This window comes from Eleutherodactylus coqui, chromosome 1, assembly GCF_035609145.1.
Source record: "Eleutherodactylus coqui strain aEleCoq1 chromosome 1, aEleCoq1.hap1, whole genome shotgun sequence".
Lineage (NCBI taxonomy): Eukaryota > Metazoa > Chordata > Amphibia > Anura > Eleutherodactylidae > Eleutherodactylus > Eleutherodactylus coqui.
In genome coordinates, this window is record NC_089837.1 from 39,468,725 (window position 1) to 39,490,607 (window position 21,883).

Below are 21,883 nucleotides of genomic sequence, written 5' to 3' on the forward strand. Positions count from 1 at the left end.
GCAGCAGCTAGGCTCATTTTTCTATCCAGTCGTTACTCAGACACCTCTGCACTATGCCAGTCGCTGCACTGGCTGCCCATCCACTGCAGAACTAAATTTAAACTCCTCTACCTCACTCACAAAGCTCTGCATGGCGCTGCGCCAGCATACATCGCCTCCCTCCTGTCAGTACACCACCCAGCCCGCTCACTCCAATCGCGTAACACACTCAGACTAAACACCCCCGTAATACGAACCTCTCATGCTCGCCTACAGGACTTCACCAGAGCAGCACCCATCCTCGGGAACGCTCTACCCCAAGGCATCCGGACAATTCCCGATGCACGAAATTTTCAGATGTGCCTTAAAAACGCACCTCTTCAGGGAAGCATACCAAATCTCCTGACCTAGTCCCTCGCCCTCCCTATGGTGCCCCATCCCATTTGCCTTCTAATTGATCTGCACATAAAATTTCCTATCGCTGGTGTTCCCCAACCCCTGCACCTCCTGTACCTCCCCCAACCCATTTGTGTCTAACCCAATGTACCTCACATTGTAATTGTTGTATTGTTTTGCATTTATCCATGCCTGAAAGCGCTGCGAAATAAGTTGGCGCTATACAAATAAAGATTATTATTATATATCTGAGAAAAAAATAAAAAGGAAATAATATAAGTGCAGATGAGATGGACCATGTGCTCTCCTTCTGCCAACAATATTCTATGTTTCTGCATAGATTTCAAACTATTGGGAAAGGCTGAACTCGAAACTGATTCTGCTGGCTCCTGGCTGTCCTTTCCCTCCTCATTACAAGGAGCCACTTACCATTCTCATTGCTCCTACAACATTACTATTAGCTCATTGGTTCCCACCATACAGAACTGACCGTATTGGTGGCCGATCTTCACATTCTCTGCTGTTCAGTTCTTTAGTTCTCCCTCACTTGGACGGTCTGGAAGCCCTTATACAGGACACTGGATTTTCCTTTGACTTGATGAATAATACAATAAAAAACATAGAAATACAAAAAAAGTTTACCTCTGAGGTCAACAGGTAAATGATCTCCAACGTGAAACTTAATATTCTTTTCGTAATTTCATTCTTGTCTATGTCCATCCTTGGTGGGTCATTCAAGAGAATAACCATTTTAGATGAGAACAGGATCAAAGGGACGGTTCTAGTGCGACCATCATCTTTATGAAAAAAAAAAAGAAAAACTCATAATACAGTAAACAATGTCATTGAGCATTGAGGATGTGCCATTTACCATTCTTCTCACCCAATAAGTTGAGTATCGTACATTGCTGAGATAAATCTCAAATTGCATGACCTTTTGAATCACTTGTGGCTCCACCTCCCAACTCTCCTCCCCTTCCCCCATGCCGCTCCCACGTTCCCCTCCCCAAACCCCCCAAAAAGTTAAAATGTACTTTTGTAATTTACAACCAAGTTGTTTGTACAAGTTTTTGCTTGAATTGTGACGAAGCTGAAGTCAATCTGTATACTTGTTATCTTAATAAAAAAAATAAAAGAATTTAGAAAAAATATTTAATTATTGAATTATAATTATGAAAACCCAGGAAAAAAAGAGGGGAAAAAAAACAATTGCCTAGTGGTTGAACAGCACTTCTGTACCACCCATAGAAGTGAATGGAGAGAGCCGCACACACGAACATCCATCTCAGTTGAATGAAGTACTACCTCAGCATGAAGGTCAGGCAATCCCTCTTCTCCATGTGTAAAGGGGGTGCTTGCGTTACATAGAGCATGATTATTCTTTATTAATAGAGCTGATCCTTTAGTAGAATAGAGGTTATGGGTTTTGGCGTGGAAAATCCACATTACAGCACTGGTGCAGATTTTGGCGCACGTTTTGACTTGTATCCGCAACAGATTTCACCCCTACATTTGAAAGGGTAGAATAAAAAAACATCCACATCAAAACTGTATCAAAATCCGCACAAATGGTGTTTATTTTAACACAGATTTTAGTGCTGATCTGCACCAAAATCCACCATGCAAGAACATAGCCTTAGGCTAGCTTCACATGGGCGATCGCGAGAAAATCAAGGCAAAATTTCATCTTTTTTCTACGATTTTTGGGCGTCAGCAATGCTTTTTTTTTTTAGAATAATCTCGCATCACATCGCTGCTGGCCGTGATGAAATTGCACGATAAAAACGCACAATTTTTTATTGCAAAAGTCAATAGGACTTTCTTATGTTAAAATTGTATCGCGATGCATGTTTTTTGTTATGCAATACAAAGGAGTCTCCATTGGGCAACATGGGAGATTAAAAAAAAAACGCAGAAAGATTGAGCATGCTTGATTTTTTGTGCTCTCAACATCACATCAGTGAAAACATCGCAGATGGGAAGGAAATCATTGTAAATCATTGGTTTCATCATCTGCTTCAGAAACGCTCTTTTCTCCTTAGGGAGAGCAACTATATACTATAAACTAAGTGAGGAGACTCAAATGGCCACGCACGCTCCTCTGGGTAATATGCAAATAAGGGAGATGGAATAAATCCTCCACAGTGCCACCTATTGAAAGGCAGCATTCCTTCAAGCCAAAGTGGGACTTTTTATACAAGTCTTGTTACAATGACTGGGAATTAAAAGCAAAGCCATTTTACCCAGAGGAGTGTGCGTGGCCATTTGAGTCTCCTCACTTAGTTTATAGTATATAGTTGCTCTCCCTAAGGAGAAAAGAGCGTTTCTGACCCCTGTCCCAGGCCTCTCACTTGCAAAAGCCAGACTCCTACTGTACACTGATGAAGGGCAATAACCCAGAAACAGCTGTATGTACATGGAGTCTGGCTTTGCTTTTAATTCCCAGTCATTGTAACAAGACTTGTATAAAAAGTCCCACTTTGACTCGAAGGAATGCTGCCTTTCAGTAGGTGGCACTGTGGAGGATTTATTCCATCTCCCTTATTATCATCTGCTTCATAACTTTCTCACCTGTGTGAGACCACCCTTATAAATGTAATTTATTTCTATATAAATTATTATAAATGAGTGTTACACTATACAATCAACTAAATCGCAGGAGTGATTGTAATTGGGGGTTTATGTGTGCTGTTTTACATAGGGCTCCTGCCCACGGGTAGACATTTACTGCGGAATCCACGGCGGGCCTCCACACCGTGGATCCGCAGCAAATAGTGCCCATTGCATGCTATAGGAAATCGATTCTTCCTCCACACTTGCGGAAACCGAATGCGATTTCCGCAAGCAGAGGAAAAATTGCAGTATGCTCCATTTTTTTGTGGATTCCACGTGGATGGCTTTCATTACGTCCCTTCTGCAATCACATTGCAGTAAGGTTGCGGATTCTACGTCATCGCTAGGCAATGATGAGGGAAAAGCAGTAGTTTTTAAGAAAAAAATATCTGTATTGCGTATGTCCGATGACGAACTGTGCCAACCATCGACAGTACAGAAGAAAAAAGAAGCTTATCAGGGACGTGTGGACGCCGCTGCTAGCAGTGCCGGATTCGGCTGCAGGATTAAGCATTTGGAATCCGGCTCTGCAGTGTGCAGAGGGCCATACTCTGTTGTCCTTCTCTCTGTTCGGATCTCACCCTTACAGCACTGACATGCCAGGGAGGTCTGTTACTAAATCAAAGTGCTGTGATTGGCTGTCACTGATGAACTTATCAGAACCTGACCCAATCAAATCCCAATGAATGCATCCAAACAGACTGTTAGTTATAGACAGTTTCTGCTGTGGATGACTGCAGTTGCCCGCTGACAGCAGAACTGAAATTTATGTTGCTGCTGCACAATGCCCAGGAAGCAGCGGTGTAAATTTCGTCGGCAGTCGCAAATGGGTAAAAAAGTGATTACAGTTAACAAAAAAGAAAGAATAGGAATTAGTCCTACCAGTGTTTGGATTTCAGGGAGTCCATCATGACAGCACCACAAAGGGTTGACCTCTGAAGGGGCAGGAATACAAAGCTATTAAAAAACCCAGCCCGCATCCACCCGCTAGTATTTCCCTCATTACTACAGGAGGATGGATACAATGTATCAACAGTATCACAAAGTAGAAATACAAACTATGGGAGGAAGAGTATGGGTGCTGTCATTATGGGCTTCAATTACTGGTAGGAAGAAAGCCTGTTGGACAAATGATTGTGTATAGAGGGAGGTAAGCCAACACTAGACACCTTTGGTGTCGGCTTATCTCCTAGGGAACAAAAGGAACGGCCTTTAAAATTCAACGTCCCTTCTTTTCCCTGACATCAGTTGGGGGAGAGTTGAGTCGCCTCCATACACAGAAAGCTGTCCAGCCCTGCCAAATGCTGCACAAACACATTCCTGTGAATCTGACCTTAAGCACAATTGCGCAATGGGCGTTGCATATTTGTGCACTCAAGTGCGTGCTTTCCTGTACTTTTTGTATGCACGAATGAGGCGCACAATAAAACACGCAACAACGCTCCTATTTATAAAAAAATGGGCAATTAGTGTAATTAGTTCAATATGTGCTCTTTCCCTGCTTAAATAGAGCATGCTGTGCAATTTTTTGCATGACGGAAATATGCGCAAAACACGCGTGTGTAGGGTCCTATTCACTGCGTTTTGCACAGGCGCTCAGCCACTCTCACACACATCACTCTTTACCGTGGTGTCCCAAGCGCTGCGCTAACCGTGGCTCAACGCTCCCATTGATTTTAATGGGGCTTCTCGCTCCAGCGCTCAAACGCAGCATTTTTGTAACGCCACGATTTTTGAGCACCGTCTGTTATATTTTTCAGTGTTTTTTAAACGCACCCCATCGCCCATTATAACGATGGGGTGCGTTAAAAAGCTCTGTCAAACGCTATGACACGTGTTCAGAATGCAGCTCAAAATCACTGCCGCAGTTCCGAGCGGCGTTTAACGAAACGCATGTGTGAGAGTGGCCTTAGGGTGCGTGCGCACGGAAGGTAAATGCAGCGAATCGTTTGCGAACCCACGGATCTTACAGTACAGATACCATGCACGAGATTTCAAGAAACCTTATTTATGAGCTGTGGAAATAATGCACAACGGAAATAGATCAGCGGAACAGATTTTAAATTCGCAGCATGTCAATTCATGCAGATTTCACCCCGCGCAACGCAAACAGTGAAAAGTGCGTCAAATCCGCAACATTTCCACCCGTGACAAAAGTCCTACGTGAGCTTCTTACATTCTACTGGCATTTTCGTGCCTTACATTGCGCAGCGTAACATCCATCGCAAATTAAATGTAACGTTTCTGCACTCAACACAAGACTAGATTTTCACAGTTCTAATGCAATTACAGAAATTGCGCAAATAATGCAAAAAAATGCACGCAAAAGCCGTCTGAGGTCAGCTTACCCGAATATCCTGCAAATACAAGGGAAATACGACAACCAGCACCTCCTCTGTATCTGCTTCACAGCTGTGATGATGTCACTGTCATGTGATCAGTGCATGGGGGCGGGGCTCAGCAGTGAGGAGGAGTGGTGAGTGAAGGACCTGTGATGATGTCACCATCATGTGATCAGTATATAAGGGGGCGGAGCTCAGCAATGAGGAGAAGTGGTGGCTGAAGGAGCTGTGATGACGGTTTTGTGACCCGACGTCGCAGATCTCCTTTGCTTTGTATGGAGAAGAAGTGATTGAATCGTCCGGCAATATTTATTAAACTGTCTCTGTTGCTCATAGCAACCAATCTTTCCTCAAAGTTGCGAATTTCAGGAAATATGCCATATAGTTAGCCCCTTTAACGCTCCCTGATGTACAGTTACATCATGGAGGTTCGGGGTTTGTATGGAGGCGCATCAGGAGCCCATCCCGTTCTATGCAATGCAGGTGTCGGCTGTTTCGTACGTCTGACACCCGCTTGCCACAGCTGTGATCAGCGCTGCCACTGATCGGAGCTGTTAACCCTTTAAATGTTGCCATCAACAGCAGCATTTAAATTCCCCTGAGCAGAGTTCAGGGGTCCCATAGACCCCTATGTGAAGACATCTGGTCCTGTGGCGTGGCTTGATAGATTGCCTGTTAGATCACAGTATAATGTAATACTGTGGTAATACTACGTCATACTGTAGGAGCGATCAAACCACTGCAAGTTCTGGTCCCATATGGGGGCTAAAAAAATTAAAAATCGCTTTAGTATTACAAAAAAAATTATATATAGTAAAAGTTAAACTGCACCCTTTGCCATATTTATAGTAAAATTATTTAAATGAAAAACCCCAAAACATATTTGGTATCGCTGCATCTATAAAAGTCAGAGATAGGCCCCCTGCACACGGAAATCTCCCCACAAAATTTCCGCCCGTTGAAGCTACCATTGGATTGCGTTTTCTAATGCAATCCTAGGCAGATCGGAGCCGGCTGCCAGCACATCAAAGAGCCGGAGCCGCGGGAGCAGGTGAGTGCCACGCTGGTGTCTGCAGGGGCTTGGGTCAGGTCCCACTGCGAGAATTCTTGCAGACGGATCCGACCCGGCCGTCTGCAGGCGGCCTAAAGCAGTATTTATCCTGCACGGTAAACATTGTAGGCAAAAAAAATACACAAATGTCAAAAATGTGCTTTTTGATCACCCTGCATTCAAGAAAAAATGTAATAAAGTGCGATCAAAAAGTCATATGTCATTCACTGTAGGGAACCACTAGTAGGATAAAACGTAACTTTTATTATAAATATATGTGACAAACAAAAATAATAAAAAACCCAACAATGCAGGTTGTGTGTATGTGCGCGATACTGTATTTGATGCTATTATGCTCGCACTAAGGAGAGAGTCCGTTTATTTAGCTATTTGTAAATGACTCCCAAAATAGATGTATTATGATTAGAGATGAGCGAGCGTACTCGGATAAGCACTACTCGCTCGAGTAATTTGCTTTATCCAAGTATCGCTGTGCTCGGGTCTAAAGATTCGGGTGCCGGCACGGAGCGGGGAGCTGCAGGGGAGAGCGGGGAGGAACGGAGGGGAGCTCTTTCTCTCCCTCTCTCCCGCCCGCTCTCCCCTGCTCCCCGCTGCGACTCACCTGTCAGCCGCAGCGGCACCCGAATCTTCAGGGACGAGCACAGCGATACTCGGATAAAGCCAATTACTCGAGCGAGTAGTGCTTATCCGAGTACGCTCGCTCATCTCTATTTATGATGACAAGGTGTCATATAATGTGTATGTTTCTGATAGTAAATACACAATTCCTATATCATAACACATAGATATTTCATAAGTAGACAGAGTCAAACTATGGTCCTAGTTTTCTGAATGTACACCCAAAGACTACGCGTTATATTAGATCTATGTGCGTAGTTTTCACAGACCAATATGCGCGTTAGTTCTTGTATTTATTCTCTCCCTTTTTTGCACCAAGGGGGGAAACTATCAGTAGCAAGGGTTATAAGAGATCTTTAAAGGGGTTGTCCCGCGCCGAAACAGTTTTTTTTTTTTTCAATAGCCCCCCCGTTCGGCGCGAGACAAACCCGATGTAGGCATAAAAAAACCAAACCGTCCAGTACTTACCCGAATCCCCGCGCTCCGGCGACTTCTGACTTACCTTGTGAAGATGGCCGCCGGGATCTTCACCCTCGGTGGACCGCAGGTCTTCTGTGCGGTCCATTGCCGATTCCAGCCTCCTGATTGGCTGGAATCGGCACACGTGACGGGGCGGAGCTACGAGGAGCAGCTCTCCAGCACGAGCGGCCCCATTTAGAAAGGAAGAAGACCGGACTGCGCAAGCACGTCTAATCGGGCGATTAGACGCTGAAAATTAGACGGCACCATGGAGACGAGGACGCTAGCAACGGAACAGGTAAGTGAATAACTTCTGTATGGCTCATAATTAATGCACAATGTACATTACAAAGTGCATTAATATGGCCATACAGAAGTGTATAACCCCACTTTGTTTCGCAGGACAACCCCTTTAATAAATCAGGTATGTCAACCAATATGCATATTGATGCGTGATATATGCATTATCTTTTCCTCAGAACTGGGTGCTTGTTGATAATAATGCACCTGTTCTTGTGAGGATTCTCTCCTCTGGTGTATGGATGGAGGTTATGTAAGCAATTCAGAGGCTGAGCATATCATTGTATAGCATACGCATTATTTCCCTTGAATTGTGGGCGCTTGTTGGCAATAAATAATGCAACTATTTATGTTCAGAAAAACAAAGGACCTATGTCAGTGATAGGCGTTGTTGGTATTGGAATGATCTATCACTGAATAGACATTAGACCCTTATTTAGTATGATAGGGAGAGTCATATCTGTCTGCAAACATTCATTGACAGAGCAATTGAATTTAATAGATGATCATTCAATTCTCTGGTCTTTTAAAACGGAGCTCCTTTTGAGGGGTTGTCCCGCGGCAGCAAGTGGGTCTATACACTTCTGTATGGCCATATTAATGCACTTTGTAATGTACATTGTGCATTAATTATGAGCCATACAGAAGTTATCAGAAGTTATTCACTTACCTGTTCCGTTGCTAGCGTCCTCGTCTCCATGGTGCCGTCTAATTTTCAGCGTCTAGTCGCCCGATTAGACGCTCTTCCGCAGTCCGGTCTTCTCCATGTTGAATGGGGCTGCTCGTGCTGGAGAGCTGCTCCTCGTAGCTCCGCCCCGTCACGTGTGCCGATTCCAGCCAATCAGGAGGCTGGAATCGGCAATGGACCGCACAGAAGCCCTGCGGTCCACCGAGGGTGAAGATCCCGGCGGCCATCTTCACCAGGTAAGTAAGAAGTCACCGGAGCGCGGGGATTCAGGTAAGCACTGTCGGTTTTTTTTTAAGTCCCTGCATCGGGTTTGTCTCGCGCCTAACGGGGGGGCTATTGAAAAGAAAAAAAACCCGTTTCGGCGCGGGACAACCCCTTTAAGTTTGTTGCTAGTCTGATAAGGAGATAGCTAATAAACTAATCTACCTAGGTGAATTGCTTGGCTACCAGCTCAGACTGATATTAGTCACACTAGGAGATAGTGAATGTCCAGCAACGCGTTTCTGCTGCTAAGTCTTAGCTAGCAGCGTCATCAGGATGGACATTGACATGCAGACACGGTCAAAGAACTATTCAGCACGGTGGCTGTCAGACAAATGAGCATAGATAGAAACTTTTAGTGAGTAGGAGAAACTGTGCTGTGTCAACGAGAGTCCAAGATGGAAGAAGCTGAGCGATGGCCGACTACTTGCCCTGGACGCATATATCTATATTACACTGAAGTTCGGCACTAATCAGGGAACCCAAACAACCAATGAGGTTGAATGAGACAAGCCAAACAACCAATCAGGTTGCTGGAATTGGGAATCATAACCAATGAGGTTGCTGGAATTGCTCCATAGTGTCGAACTTGTAATATAGTGTTGAAGTATAACATAGATATATGCTAAATTTCATAAACGAGTTCTACCGACCATTCCTGGTTTTGCTCAGAAATTTATCCCTGTGTGAGGACTGTTTATTACATCTTCAGGATTCACCACAGAGGATGGAAAGGTGGCGTAACGCGTGACAACGAACTGCAAGGTAACTGCTAGTTGCCCTTTCCCCAGTGACCTTCCCAGCGGTAACGTGGACGGGTTCCAAGCTAACCTCAGGGGAGGAGATAGTAGAGCCACCTGTGACAAGGTCTTTATCTACCCTGCTATATCTTCGGCTATGGGCCGCTTCTCGCATGCTGCACCTACAAGTTTGAACGATCTAGAGGCTCAATTACAGCAAATGTGGAGGGATAAGCACAGGCTACCATATGGAACTTGTATACCTCCATACTTGCTCACTGAATTTTGTAGTCTATACAACTTGTAAATTTCTTGGCATTGTGCCAATGAGTGGACATGTCTATCACGGTGTTGAGATTTGCTTCCGAAGGGGTTCTCTGTTTTTGTTGGCGCTTCCCCAACTGTTGTCCAGCCAGATAATGTTTGCAAGGCTTCTTGATGATGTACGTATATTAATAAAAGTATACGCAATCTCACTATATGCAACTGTATTGCAGCTCATTCTATTAATAAAATTGCGCTAGATTTAACTCCTTGTCCTTCTTTAAAAGCATATCAGAACCTCAAATACAAAAACTTGCCAAGACATCAATATTTCTAGGAGGCTTTGCGTGTACGGCCCTCTTCAGGTTAGCACAGTTTTTTAAATAGGGTTACAATCAGAATTATGACTAATGCCCCGTTTAGACAGAACAATTATTGTTCAGAAAGTCGTTCAAATAAGAGAAACTGAACCATAATCATTCAGTGTAAACAAGGGCCAACGACGAGTGAGAATCATGAGGTTCTTGCTGGTTGTTCAGTTTCAGCTGGCCTAAAAACCAGCAGCGGCTCATTCACTTTAAGCCACAGAAGAGGTTGGTGTCTGTTAATTTTTTGTTTAGCCATTTATGGTCCAATAGACATCTATTATAAGAAAAAACAGTTAACACAGAAGAGCAAAAAGAGGACCTGACAAATCAACAGTCAATGGCCTACCCTATATAGGCTTCCGTGCATTGGTAAAACGAAGCAAGACTTTGTTTAACCATGTTCTCATTTTAAATTCTCTCAAGTGCAACACCCTCTGAGTTTTTTGAAAAACATTTACCACTTTCTGAACACGAAAATTGCATCCCTCCTATGTAAATTTTCTTGTGTCTACAAAAACATTTGATTGATATGCAAAACATTTATTACATTCTCAACATGAAAATGCTTTTCCTCCTCATGTATGAACACCCTCATGTCTAGCAAGCTCTGATTTATATGCAAAACATTTTCCACATTGTGAACATAAAAATGGTTTCCCTTTACTTGTGTGAGTTCCCTCATGTCTAACAAGATCCGATTTATCTCTTAACCACCTCCCACATTGTGAGCATGAATAAAGCTTCTTTCGTCTCCTATTTATGCCATCTGGTTCTTCTGTTAAATATTTCCCACTTTCCGAGCATGAAGATTGCGTCCCTCGTCTGTGATTTTTCTCGTGTCTAGCAACACTTGATTGATATGCAAAAAATTTCCCACATTCTGAACAAGAAAATTGTTTCCCTTTGCTTGTGTGAATTCCCTCATGTCTAACAAGCTCTGCTTTTGATGTAAAATTTTCCCCACATTCTGAACATGAATGCGGCTTCTTTCTTGTGTGAACTTTCTCATGTCTAATAAGTTTATATTTTTTTGGAAACGATTTCCCACATTCTAAACATGAATGCGGTTTCTTTTCTCTGTGAATTTTCTCATGTCTAATAAGTTTACATTTTTTGGGAAATGATTTCCCACATTCTAAACATGAATACGGCTTCTCTCCTGTGTGACTTCTCTCATGTACAAGAGGATTTGGTTTATCAGCAAAACCTTTCCCACCTTCTGAATACGAATAAGGTTTCTTCCCTGTGTGTATTTTGCTGTGTGTAACAAGACCTGACTTTTTTTTAAACCATTTTCCACATTCACTACATGGGAAACTTTTATCCTGTGTGTGGCCTGCAGTTGTGGTAAAATTCTGAGATTGAGCAGAAAGTTTCTTGTGATTAGGGGAATGATATGATAGATCTGTACTGTCAAGTTCTGGATGTACATGTAGGGGAACAACATTTTCTCCTGAAGATCTCTGCACCATATTTTCATCTTCTACATTATAATTTAGTGATGACATGAAGATTCCATCAGAACTCTTGTTGGAATTTTCTGTTGGACAGAAACGAAAATGACTAAATCAGATTTTAATTCTAACTAGAAAAGTAAACAAATTTAAAACATTCCTATTAAACTGGGAAAACTTTTTTTAATTAAATTTGAGCCAAAATTAGAATTGGATGTAGCAGGAATGAAAAGTGTTCAATCCCTTCTTTATATATCTCTAGCATGGAGTTAGCGACACCAATGGCATGAAGGGAACACTAAATAAGAGAGCAGACCAGCTGATTGTTTTCTACTTACAGCTTGCATAACTGGTAAAAGTAAGGTTTAATCTAACTGATCTGTCTATAAATGAATGCCGGGTGGTCTAACAGGCGAGCCCGGACTGCCTTTCAATCTCTGGCTGTCCTTTCTTTGATTAACTGGTGAGATGGATGATGTCAGCTATGTCATCTACTAACTTGTTCAAATGTTGCGCATGCACAGCACAGCCGGCAAATGTGCAAAAAGAGTTGTTCAGACCTGTATGTCCACAATAGGGTTAGATGATTTGCACATGCAGCTGTCTATGGCTGTATCAGATTTCCATGGGTCCATGATGAAGGAATGTCATACATGTCAACCAGAGAGAAGATGACCGGGAACTGGAGAGCACTGCAAGCAGTAGAAATGGTCTGGGTGTTTATACTAGACATCTCAGTGTTCAGTAGAGTAAAGATTAAACCGCACTTTTACCAGGTACGGGGGTATTACAGTTTAAACTAAAAAAATACGTTGGCATACTATTTAACCCTTTCCAATCCAATGTCGGCCCTGCCCCGACATCATCATTTTCCTTCACAGCTCCGATGTCGGGACAGGCCCGACACTGCAGTGCAGGAGTGCATCTGCACCCGATCATCAGACACATCGGGTGCAGATGCACTCCTGCACTGGTCCTCATCGAGGACCCCCGAGGAGAAGGCAGAAAGGGTTTTTAACCCTTTCTGCCTTCTCCTTTACACATTACATAGCGCTCAATTAGCGCTACGCAATGCGCAGAGATTTCGGCCGGCAGGCGATCATGTGACCGCCGGTGTTACCTGACCCCCAGCGGTCACATGAACGCCGAGCCGGGAGCCTGCACCGTGGGAAGACCTGCTTACCTGTACGGTGTCTTGCGCATTCTCCTTCTGCCTCCCGGCCCGGCGATCATGTGACCGCCAGGTGCCACCTGACCCCAGCGGTCACATGATCGCCGAGCCGGGAGGCAGAAGGAGAATGCGGAAGACGCCGGACAGGTAAGCAGATCCCTCCCTGCACCCTCCTGAACTCTGTCAGCTCAGGAGGGTGCAGGGAAAATGTATTTTTTCTCATCCATTCTCCCCAGCTCCAATTTATTTGGAGCTAGGGAGAATGGGTGAGAAAAAATAAATGGATTGGAAAGGGTTAAATTATTGTTCTCTACATGCCATTGGTGTCACCAATTCCAAGGTCATCAATAGTTTAAAACTAGCCAAGTCTTTAAAAAATAAAGCCGACAAATAATTAGATTATAAAAATATGTACAGTATCTATATCTTCATACCTTGTGATATCAAAGGCTGGTGGTTCTCTATCATGATGTCTTTGTACAGATCCTTGTGTCCTTCTATATACTCCCACTGGTCCATGGAGAAATAGACAGTGACATCCTGACACCTTATAGGAACCTGACAACACAATGATACCGTCATTACCCAGACACCTCTAGTGCTGTTACTGTATAATATCCCAGCATTCCCAGCAGTGTCACCTCTCCAGTCAGCAGCTCAGTGATCTTGTTGGTAAGTTCTAGGATCTTCTGCTCATGTATTGGTAAGTGAGGAGGAGCCTCTGTGATGGGGCTCTGGCTCCTGCTCCATCCTCCTGACTCATGGAGATGGCTGTTGGGAGTTGCACCGTCACCCGATGTCTTCTTCACTATTGTGTAATCCTGTGTATGGAGAGAGACATGTAGAGGACTGAACCCAGTATTCCTCCATCAGTAGAAAGTGTGAAATTGTGATTCCGTGGTATAGAGCTCTAATGAGACTTCATCTCTAATACTGTGTGCAGTTTCGGAGACCTCACCTACAAGAAGATATTGACCAAATAGAATGAGTCCAAAGACAAGATAGAAAAATGGTCGAAGAGCACATAAAACTGCTCAGGAAAGACTTAAAAAAGTTAATCTATATAACCTGGGATAAGGAATGGAAAGAGGGAACATGATAGAAATCTTTACATATATGTTAAAAGGAGGGAAGAAACTAAGGTTAGAAGCAACGTTGGAAAATATTTTACTTAAAAGAATTCAAGTCTCTCTGTTACCCTGGACCTGAAGACTTGAATTCATTTAAGTTAGCTATGTCTTCCCTCACCATCTCTCTGCTTACAGATAGCCTACATTATTTTATTCCCCCAATAGCACAGGGAAGATCAGTTGATGTTCCATCTACTTTCTGAGAGAAAACAGATACAAAATAGGAATTTAAAAGTATGGCCTTCTCAACATTATTCTTAACCAATTCATCATTTTCATCTTTCATCCAACTAACGTATCCAAATGCTCAACTCCTCGTTTCTTAGCACAGATGGGCTATAACAGCAGAGGGACACTTTGAGCACCATTGCTGTCCAAGAAAAACAGACTCCAGTGGGCAAATGAGTGCAAAAATTATATCACTGAGCAGCGGAAAAATGTCACCTGGTCAGATGGATCCAGATTTCTTAAAGCACCATGCATATGTGATCCTGCTGGTTACTGGCTGCCCTTTCCTTCGCCAACAACAAGCTTACTTACCATTCTAATTGCTCTTACAACATTACTATTAGCTCATTGGTTACCACCATACAGAACTGACCATATTGGTGGCCGATCTTCACATTCTCTGCTGTTCAGTTCTTTAGTTCTCCCTCACTTGGAAGGTCTAGAAGCCGTTATACAGGACACTGGATTGTTCCTATTACTTCCTATAATGGATTTTCTCTTCCCTTAGTCTGACTTGTTACATAATACAATAAAGATGATAGAAATTTAAAAAAGCTTACCTCTCCGGTCAGCAGGTAGATGATCTCCAAGGTGAAGTTTAATATTTTTTTGGTAATCTCTTTCCTGTCTTTGTCCATCCTTGGTGGGTCACTCAGGAAACTGACCTTTTTAGATATAAACAAGAGAAAGCTGGATGAACTGGAGGGTTCTAGTACTGTCAGCACCTTTATAAAAACAGGAGAGACTCTAAATTAGGGGTGCATAAACTACAGGCTATGGGTCTCATGCGGGCTGCAATTCTATTTCATGAAGCCCCCAACTATCCTGTGACATAAATGCTTGTCTGTATGCTTGTGCTTATATGTAGCAAAGAGAAGTGACAGATACCTCAGTTGAAGGAAAGAGCAAGTACTAACAATGTACTGCGAAGCTATCACTGGGTCCTCCATACATCAGGAAAATGGGGTCCCTTGACACCCATTTTGTGCTCCTGAAAGGACAATATGAGTAAGAAGTTTCCTTCTAAGCATGCAGTTTTCTCCATTGTAGTTTATGGAAGTTGCAAGACGCTTGTGTGGTAACCCAGAGGGTCTACTCAGGACACGAGGCCCACACGGAGGAGCTGGGAGGGTAAAGCTGTCATGGGTCACGGCTGCACTCACCAGTCCCCTTCCCGAGGGCAACACGCGACCTCGGCCCAAGTACCACGTTTCATACAGGAAATATCATCATGTGTGTAATACAGAACTTCATTTATTGAGGATTGAAAGAAATAGGTCCTGAGAACCTTCACTATATATTTTAAAGGGATATTCGCAATATGGACATCCCTATTGTTCTATATTACTGTGAATGGAGGTAGGTGGGCCATGTCAGGGAAATGACAAAAGTATTAACCATTTTGTCTTAAGCTATTTTATTATTATTTGCGCTTTAAAGAATTTTTGGTTGGAATACACAGAAACTCTTTTAGGAGAAACAGTTGGAATGTTCTGCAGAAAATATCTATATCAAACAGAAGACAAGAGGCCTGTTTCAAAGAATGCAGCTTTGTCTTTCTTCTGTAGCATAAAACTAGAAATACCAAATCTTGAACAAAGGTTTTTGTGAGTCTCCGTGGAAAGCTCAGTCCAAACACAGTCCCCATGTGGCGGGCGCAGTCTAAACAGTGCCCCCTCGTGGTGGACGCAGTCCAAACAGTGTCCACTGTGACAAGCATGGTCCAAACAGAGTCCACACATGGCAGGTGTTGTCCAGTGTTCCCGTAGTGGACTTGGTCAAAAACACTGTCCACCGTGACAAGCACGGTCCAAACAAAGTCCCCACGTGGCAAGCGTGGTCCAAACAGTTTTCCCCACATGGTGGACATGGTCCAGAGTTCCCATTTGGAGAGTACAGTCCACCGTCCCCCGTGGTGGGTGTAGTCCACACAGTGTCCGCTATGGCAGACGCAGTCTACACAGTGTTGTCTGTGGTGGCCCCAGTAGTAACATGCCCACTGTGGCAAGCGCAGTCCAAACACTGATACCCGTGACAGGTGCAGTCCAAACACCGTACCCCGGCGGCAGGCCCAGTCCAAACAGCGTACCCGGGCGGCAGGCCTAGTCCAAACAGCGTACCCCGGCGGCAGGCCGAGTCCAAACAGCGTACCCCGGCGGCAGGCCGAGTCCAAACAGCGTACCCCGGCGGCAGGCCCAGTCCAAACAGCGTACCCCGGCGGCAGGCCCAGTCCAAACAGCCTACCCCGGCGGCAGGCCCAGTCCAAACAGCCTACCCCGGCGGCAGGCCCAGTCCAAACAGCCTACCCCGGCGGCAGGCCCAGTCCAAACAGCCTACCCCGGCGGCAGGCCCAGTCCAAACAGCCTACCCCGGCGGCAGGCCCAGTCCAAACAGCCTACCCCGGCGGCAGGCCCAGTCCAAACAGCCTACCCCGGCGGCAGGCCCAGTCCAAACAGCCTACCCCGGCGGCAGGCCCAGTCCAAACAGCCTACCCCGGCGGCAGGCCCAGTCCAAACAGCCTACCCCGGCGGCAGGCCCAGTCCAAACAGCCTACCCCGGCGGCAGGCCCAGTCCAAACAGCCTACCCCGGCGGCAGGCCCAGTCCAAACAGCCTACCCCGGCGGCAGGCCCAGTCCAAACAGCCTACCCCGGCGGCAGGCCCAGTCCAAACAGCCTACCCCGGCGGCAGGCCCAGTCCAAACAGCCTACCCCGGCGGCAGGCCCAGTCCAAACAGCCTACCCCGGCGGCAGGCCCAGTCCAAACAGCCTACCCCGGCGGCAGGCCCAGTCCAAACAGCCTACCCCGGCGGCAGGCCCAGTCCAAACAGCCTACCCCGGCGGCAGGCCCAGTCCAAACAGCCTACCCCGGCGGCAGGCCCAGTCCAAACAGCCTACCCCGGCGGCAGGCCCAGTCCAAACAGCCTACCCCGGCGGCAGGCCCAGTCCAAACAGCCTACCCCGGCGGCAGGCCCAGTCCAAACAGCCTACCCCGGCGGCAGGCCCAGTCCAAACAGCCTACCCCGGCGGCAGGCCCAGTCCAAACAGCCTACCCCGGCGGCAGGCCCAGTCCAAACAGCCTACCCCGGCGGCAGGCCCAGTCCAAACAGCCTACCCCGGCGGCAGGCCCAGTCCAAACAGCCTACCCCTGTGGCAGGCCCAGTCCAAACAGCCTACCCCGGCGGCAGGCCCAGTCCAAACAGCCTACCCCGGCGGCAGGCCCAGTCCAAACAGCCTACCCCGGCGGCAGGCCCAGTCCAAACAGCCTACCCCGGCGGCAGGCCCAGTCCAAACAGCCTACCCCGGCGGCAGGCCCAGTCCAAACAGCCTACCCCGGCGGCAGGCCCAGTCCAAACAGCCTACCCCGGCGGCAAGCCCAGTCCAAACAGCCTACCCCGGTGGGAGGCCCAGTCCAAACAGCGTGCCTCGGCGGCAGGCCTAGTCCAAACAGCGTGCCTCAGCGGCAGGCCCAGTCCAAACAGCGTGCCTCAGCGGCAGGCCCAGTCCAAACAGCGTGCCTCAGCGGCAGGCCCAGTCCAAACAGCGTCTCCGGCGCCAGGTCCAGTCCAAACAGCGTCCCCGGCGGCAGGTGCTAGCCAGTATCCCCCTGTGGCGGGCGTAGTCCAAATGATGTCCTTCATGGCAAGCGCAGTCCAGTGTTCTCCGTGGTAGATGCAGTCTACACAGTGTCCCCAGTGTTGGCCCCAGTAGTAACAGTGCCCACCGTGGCAAGCGCAGTCCAAACAGCATCTCCCGTGGCAGGTGCAATTCAAACAGTGTCCCTCATGACGGGTGCAGTCCAAACAGTGTCCCCCCGAGGCAGACGCAGTCCAAACAGTGTCCCCCCGAGGCAGGCATAGTCCAAACAGTGTCTACCCAATGCTGACGCATTCCAAACAGTGTCCCTCGTGGCGGGTGCAGTCCAAACAGTGTCCCCCTAAAGCAGGTGCAATCCAAGCAGTGTCCACCGTGGCAGGCGCAGTCCAAACAGTGTCCCCCGTGGCGGGCGCAGTCCAAACAGTGTCCCCCGTGGCGGGCGCAGTCCAAACAGCGAACCCCAGTGGCAGGCCCAGTCCAAACAGCGTACCCCGGCGGCAGGCCCAGTCCAAACAGCGTACCTCGGTGGCAGGCCCAGTCCAAACAGCGTACCCCGGCGGCAGGCCCAGTCCAAACAGCGTACCCCGGCGGCAGGCCCAGTCCAAACAGCGTACCCCGGCGGCAGGCCCAGTCCAAACAGCGTACCCCGGCGGCAGGCCCAGTCCAAACAGCGTACCCCGGCGGCAGGCCCAGACCAAACAGCGTACCCCGGCGGCAGGCCCAGTCCAAACAGCGTACCCCGGCGGCAGGCCCAGTCCAAACAGCGTACCCCGGCGGCAGGCCCAGTCCAAACAGCGTACCCCGACGGCAGGCCCAGTCCAAACAGCGTACCCCGGCGGCAGGCCCAGTCCAAACAGCGTACCCCGGCGGCAGGCCCAGTCCAAACAGCGTACCCCGGCGGCAGGCCCAGTCCAAACAGCGTACCCCGGCGGCAGGCCCAGTCCAAACAGCGTACCTCGGCGGCAGGCCCAGTCCAAACAGCGTCTCCGGTGGCAGGTCCAGTCCAAACAGCGTCCCCGGCGGCAGGTGCTAGCCAGTATCCCCCTGTGGCGGACATAGTCCAAATGATGTCCTTTATGGCAGGCGCAGTCCAGTGTTCCCCGTGGTAGATGCAGTCTACACAGTGTTCCCAGTGTTGGCCCCAGTAGTACCAGTGCCCACCGTGGCAAGTGCAGTCCAAACAGCGTCTCCTGTGGCAGGCGCAGTTCAAACAGTGTCCCTCGTGATGGGTGCAGTCCAAACAGTGTCCCCCCGAGGCAGACGCAGTCCAGACAGTGTCCCCCAGAGGCAGGCATATTCCAAATAGTGTCTACCCAATGCTGACGCATTCTAACCAGTGTCCCCCACGCCAGGTGCAGTCCAAATAGTGTCCCCCCCCCCAAGCAGGTGCAATCCAAGCCGTGTCCACCGTGGCAGGCGCAGTCCAAACGGTGTCCCCCGTGGTGGGCGCAGTCCAAACGGTGTCACCCGAGACGGACGCAGTCTAAACGGTGTCCCCCGTGGTGGGCATAATCCAAATGGTGTTCTCTATAGCAGGCGCACTCTAGTGTTCCCCATGGCGGATGCAGTCTAAACAATGTTCTCTGTGGTGACCCCAGTAGAAATAGTGCTCACTGTGGCAAGCGAAGTCTAAACAGTGTCCCCCGTGGTGGGTGCAGTCCACACAGCGGCCTCTGTGGCGGGCGCAGTCCAAGCAGCTCCCCCGCGGCAGGCCCAGTCCAAACAGGGTCCCCCGCGGCAGGCCCAGTCCAAACAGCGTCCCCCGCGGCAGGCCCAGTCCAAACAGCGTCCCCCGCGGCAGGCCCAGTCCAAACAGCGTCCCCCGCGGCAGGCCCAGTCCAAACAGCGTCCCCCGCGGCAGGCCCAGTCCAAACAGCGTCCCCCGTGGCAGGCCCAGTCCAAACAGCGTCCCCCGTGGCAGGCCCAGTCCAAACAGCGTCCCCTGTGGCAGGCCCAGTCCAAACAGCGGCCCTCGTGGCAGGCCCAGTCCAAACAGCGTACCCCGGGCGGCAGGCCCAGTCCAAACAGCGTACCCCGGGCGGCAGGCCCAGTCCAAACAGCGTACCCCGGCGGCAGGCCCAGTCCAAACAGCGTACCCCGGCGGCAGGCCCAGTCCAAACAGCGTACCCCGGCGGCAGGCCCAGTCCAAACAGCGTACCCCGGCGGCAGGCCCAGTCCAAACAGCGTACCCCGGCGGCAGGCCCAGTCCAAACAGCGTACCCCGGCGGCAGGCCCAGTCCAAACAGCGTACCCCGGCGACAGGCCCAGTCCAAACAGCGTACCCCTGCGGCAGGCCCAGTCCAAACAGCGTACCCCGGCGGCAGGCCCAGTCCAAACAGCGTACCCCGGCAGCAGGCCCAGTCCAAACTGCGTACCTCGGCGGCAGGCCCAGTCCAAACAGCGTCTCCGGCAGCAGGTGCAGTCCAAACAGCGTCCCCGGCGGCAGGTGCTAGCCAGTATCCCCCTGTGGCAGGCATAGTCCAAATGATGTCCTTTATGGCAGGCGCAGTCCAGTGTTCCCCGTGGTAGATGCAGTCTACACAGTGTTCCCAGTGTTGGCCCCAGTAGTAACAGTGCCCACCATGGCAAGCGCAGTCCAAACAGCGTCTGCTGTGGCAGGCGCAGTTCAAACAGTGTCCCTCGTGACGGGTGCAGTCCAAACAGTGTCCCCCCGAGGCAGACGCAGTCCAAACAGTGCCCCCCCGAGGCAGGCATATTCTAAATAGTGTCTACCCAATGCTGACGCATTCCAAACAGTGTTCCCCACGGCGGGTGCAGTCCAAACAGTGTCCCCCCCCAAGCAGGTGCAATCCAAGCAGTGTCCACCGTGGCGGGCGCAGTCCAAACGGTGTCCGCCGTGGTGGGCGCAGTCCAAACGGTGTCCCCCGTGGCGGGCGCAGTCCAAACGGTGTCCCCCGTGGCGGGCGCAGTCCAAACGGTGTCACCCGTGGTGGGCGCAGTCCAAACGGTGTCACCCGTGGCGGGCGCAGTCCAAACGGTGTCACCCGTGGCGGGCGCAGTCCAAACGGTGTCACCCGTGGCGGGCGCAGTCCAAACGGTGTCCGCCGTGGTGGGCGCAGTCCAAACGGTGTCCCCTGTGGTGGGCGCAGTCCAAACGGTGTCCCAAGTGGCGGGCGCAGTCCAAACGGTGTCCCCCGTGGTGGGCGCAGTGCAAACTGTGTCACCCGTGACGGACGCAGTGCAAACGGTGTCCCTCTTGTGTCGGACGCAGTGCAAACGGTGTCCCTCGTGACGAACGCAGTGCAAACGGTGTCCCCCGTGGTGGGCATAATCCAAATGGTGTTCTCTATAGCAGGCGCACTCTAGTGTTCCCCATGGCGGACGCAGTCTAAACAATGTTCCCTGTGGTGACCCCAGTAGAAATAGTGCTCACTGTGGCAAGCGAAGTCTAAACAGTGTCCCCCGTGGTGGGTGCAGTCCACACAGCGGCCTCTGTGGCGGGCGCAGTCCGAGCAGCTTCCCCCGCGGCAGGCCCAGTCCAAACAGCGTACCCCGGCGTCCGGCCCAGTCCAAACAGCGTACCCCGGCGTCCGGCCCAGTCCAAACAGCGTACCCCGGCGTCCGGCCCAGTCCAAACAGCGTACCCCGGCGTCCGGCCCAGTCCAAACAGCGTACCCCGGCGTCCGGCCCAGTCCAAACAGCGTACCCCGGCGTCCGGCCCAGTCCAAACAGCGTACCCCGGCGTCCGGCCCAGTCCAAACAGCGTACCCCGGCGTCCGGCCCAGTCCAAACAGCGTACCCCGGCGTCCGGCCCAGTCCAAACAGCGTACCCCGGCGTCCGGCCCAGTCCAAACAGCGTACCCCGGCGTCCGGCCCAGTCCAAACAGCGTACCCCGGCGTCCGGCCCAGTCCAAACAGCGTACCCCGGCGTCCGGCCCAGTCCAAACAGCGTACCCCGGCGGCAGGCCCAGTCCAAACAGCGTACCCACGCGTCAGGCCCAGTCCAAACAGCGTCCCCAATGACAGGCCCAGTCCAAACAGCGTCCCCAATGACAGGCCCAGTCCAAACAGCGTCCCCGGCGGCAGGTCCAGTCCAAACAGCGTCCGCGGCGGCAAGCGCTAGCCAGTATCCCCCTGTGGCGGGCATAGTCCAAATGGTGTCCTTCATGGCAGGCGCAGTCCAGTGTTCCCCGTGGTAGACGCAGTCTATACAGTGTTCACAGTATTGGCCTTAGTAGTAACAGT

The 21,883-nt window shown here is 49.4% G+C and overlaps 1 protein-coding gene and 1 pseudogene across 1 annotated transcript in view; both read right to left on the reverse strand.

The window, feature by feature from the left end:
• Nucleotides 1-21,883, reverse strand: part of LOC136612439 (zinc finger protein 721-like) — a 564,334-nt gene that overhangs the window by 306,136 nt on the left and 236,315 nt on the right. The window lies entirely within an intron of this gene.
• LOC136615714 (zinc finger protein 850-like) overlaps nt 1-21,883 on the reverse strand; it is a 51,054-nt pseudogene that overhangs the window by 7,154 nt on the left and 22,017 nt on the right.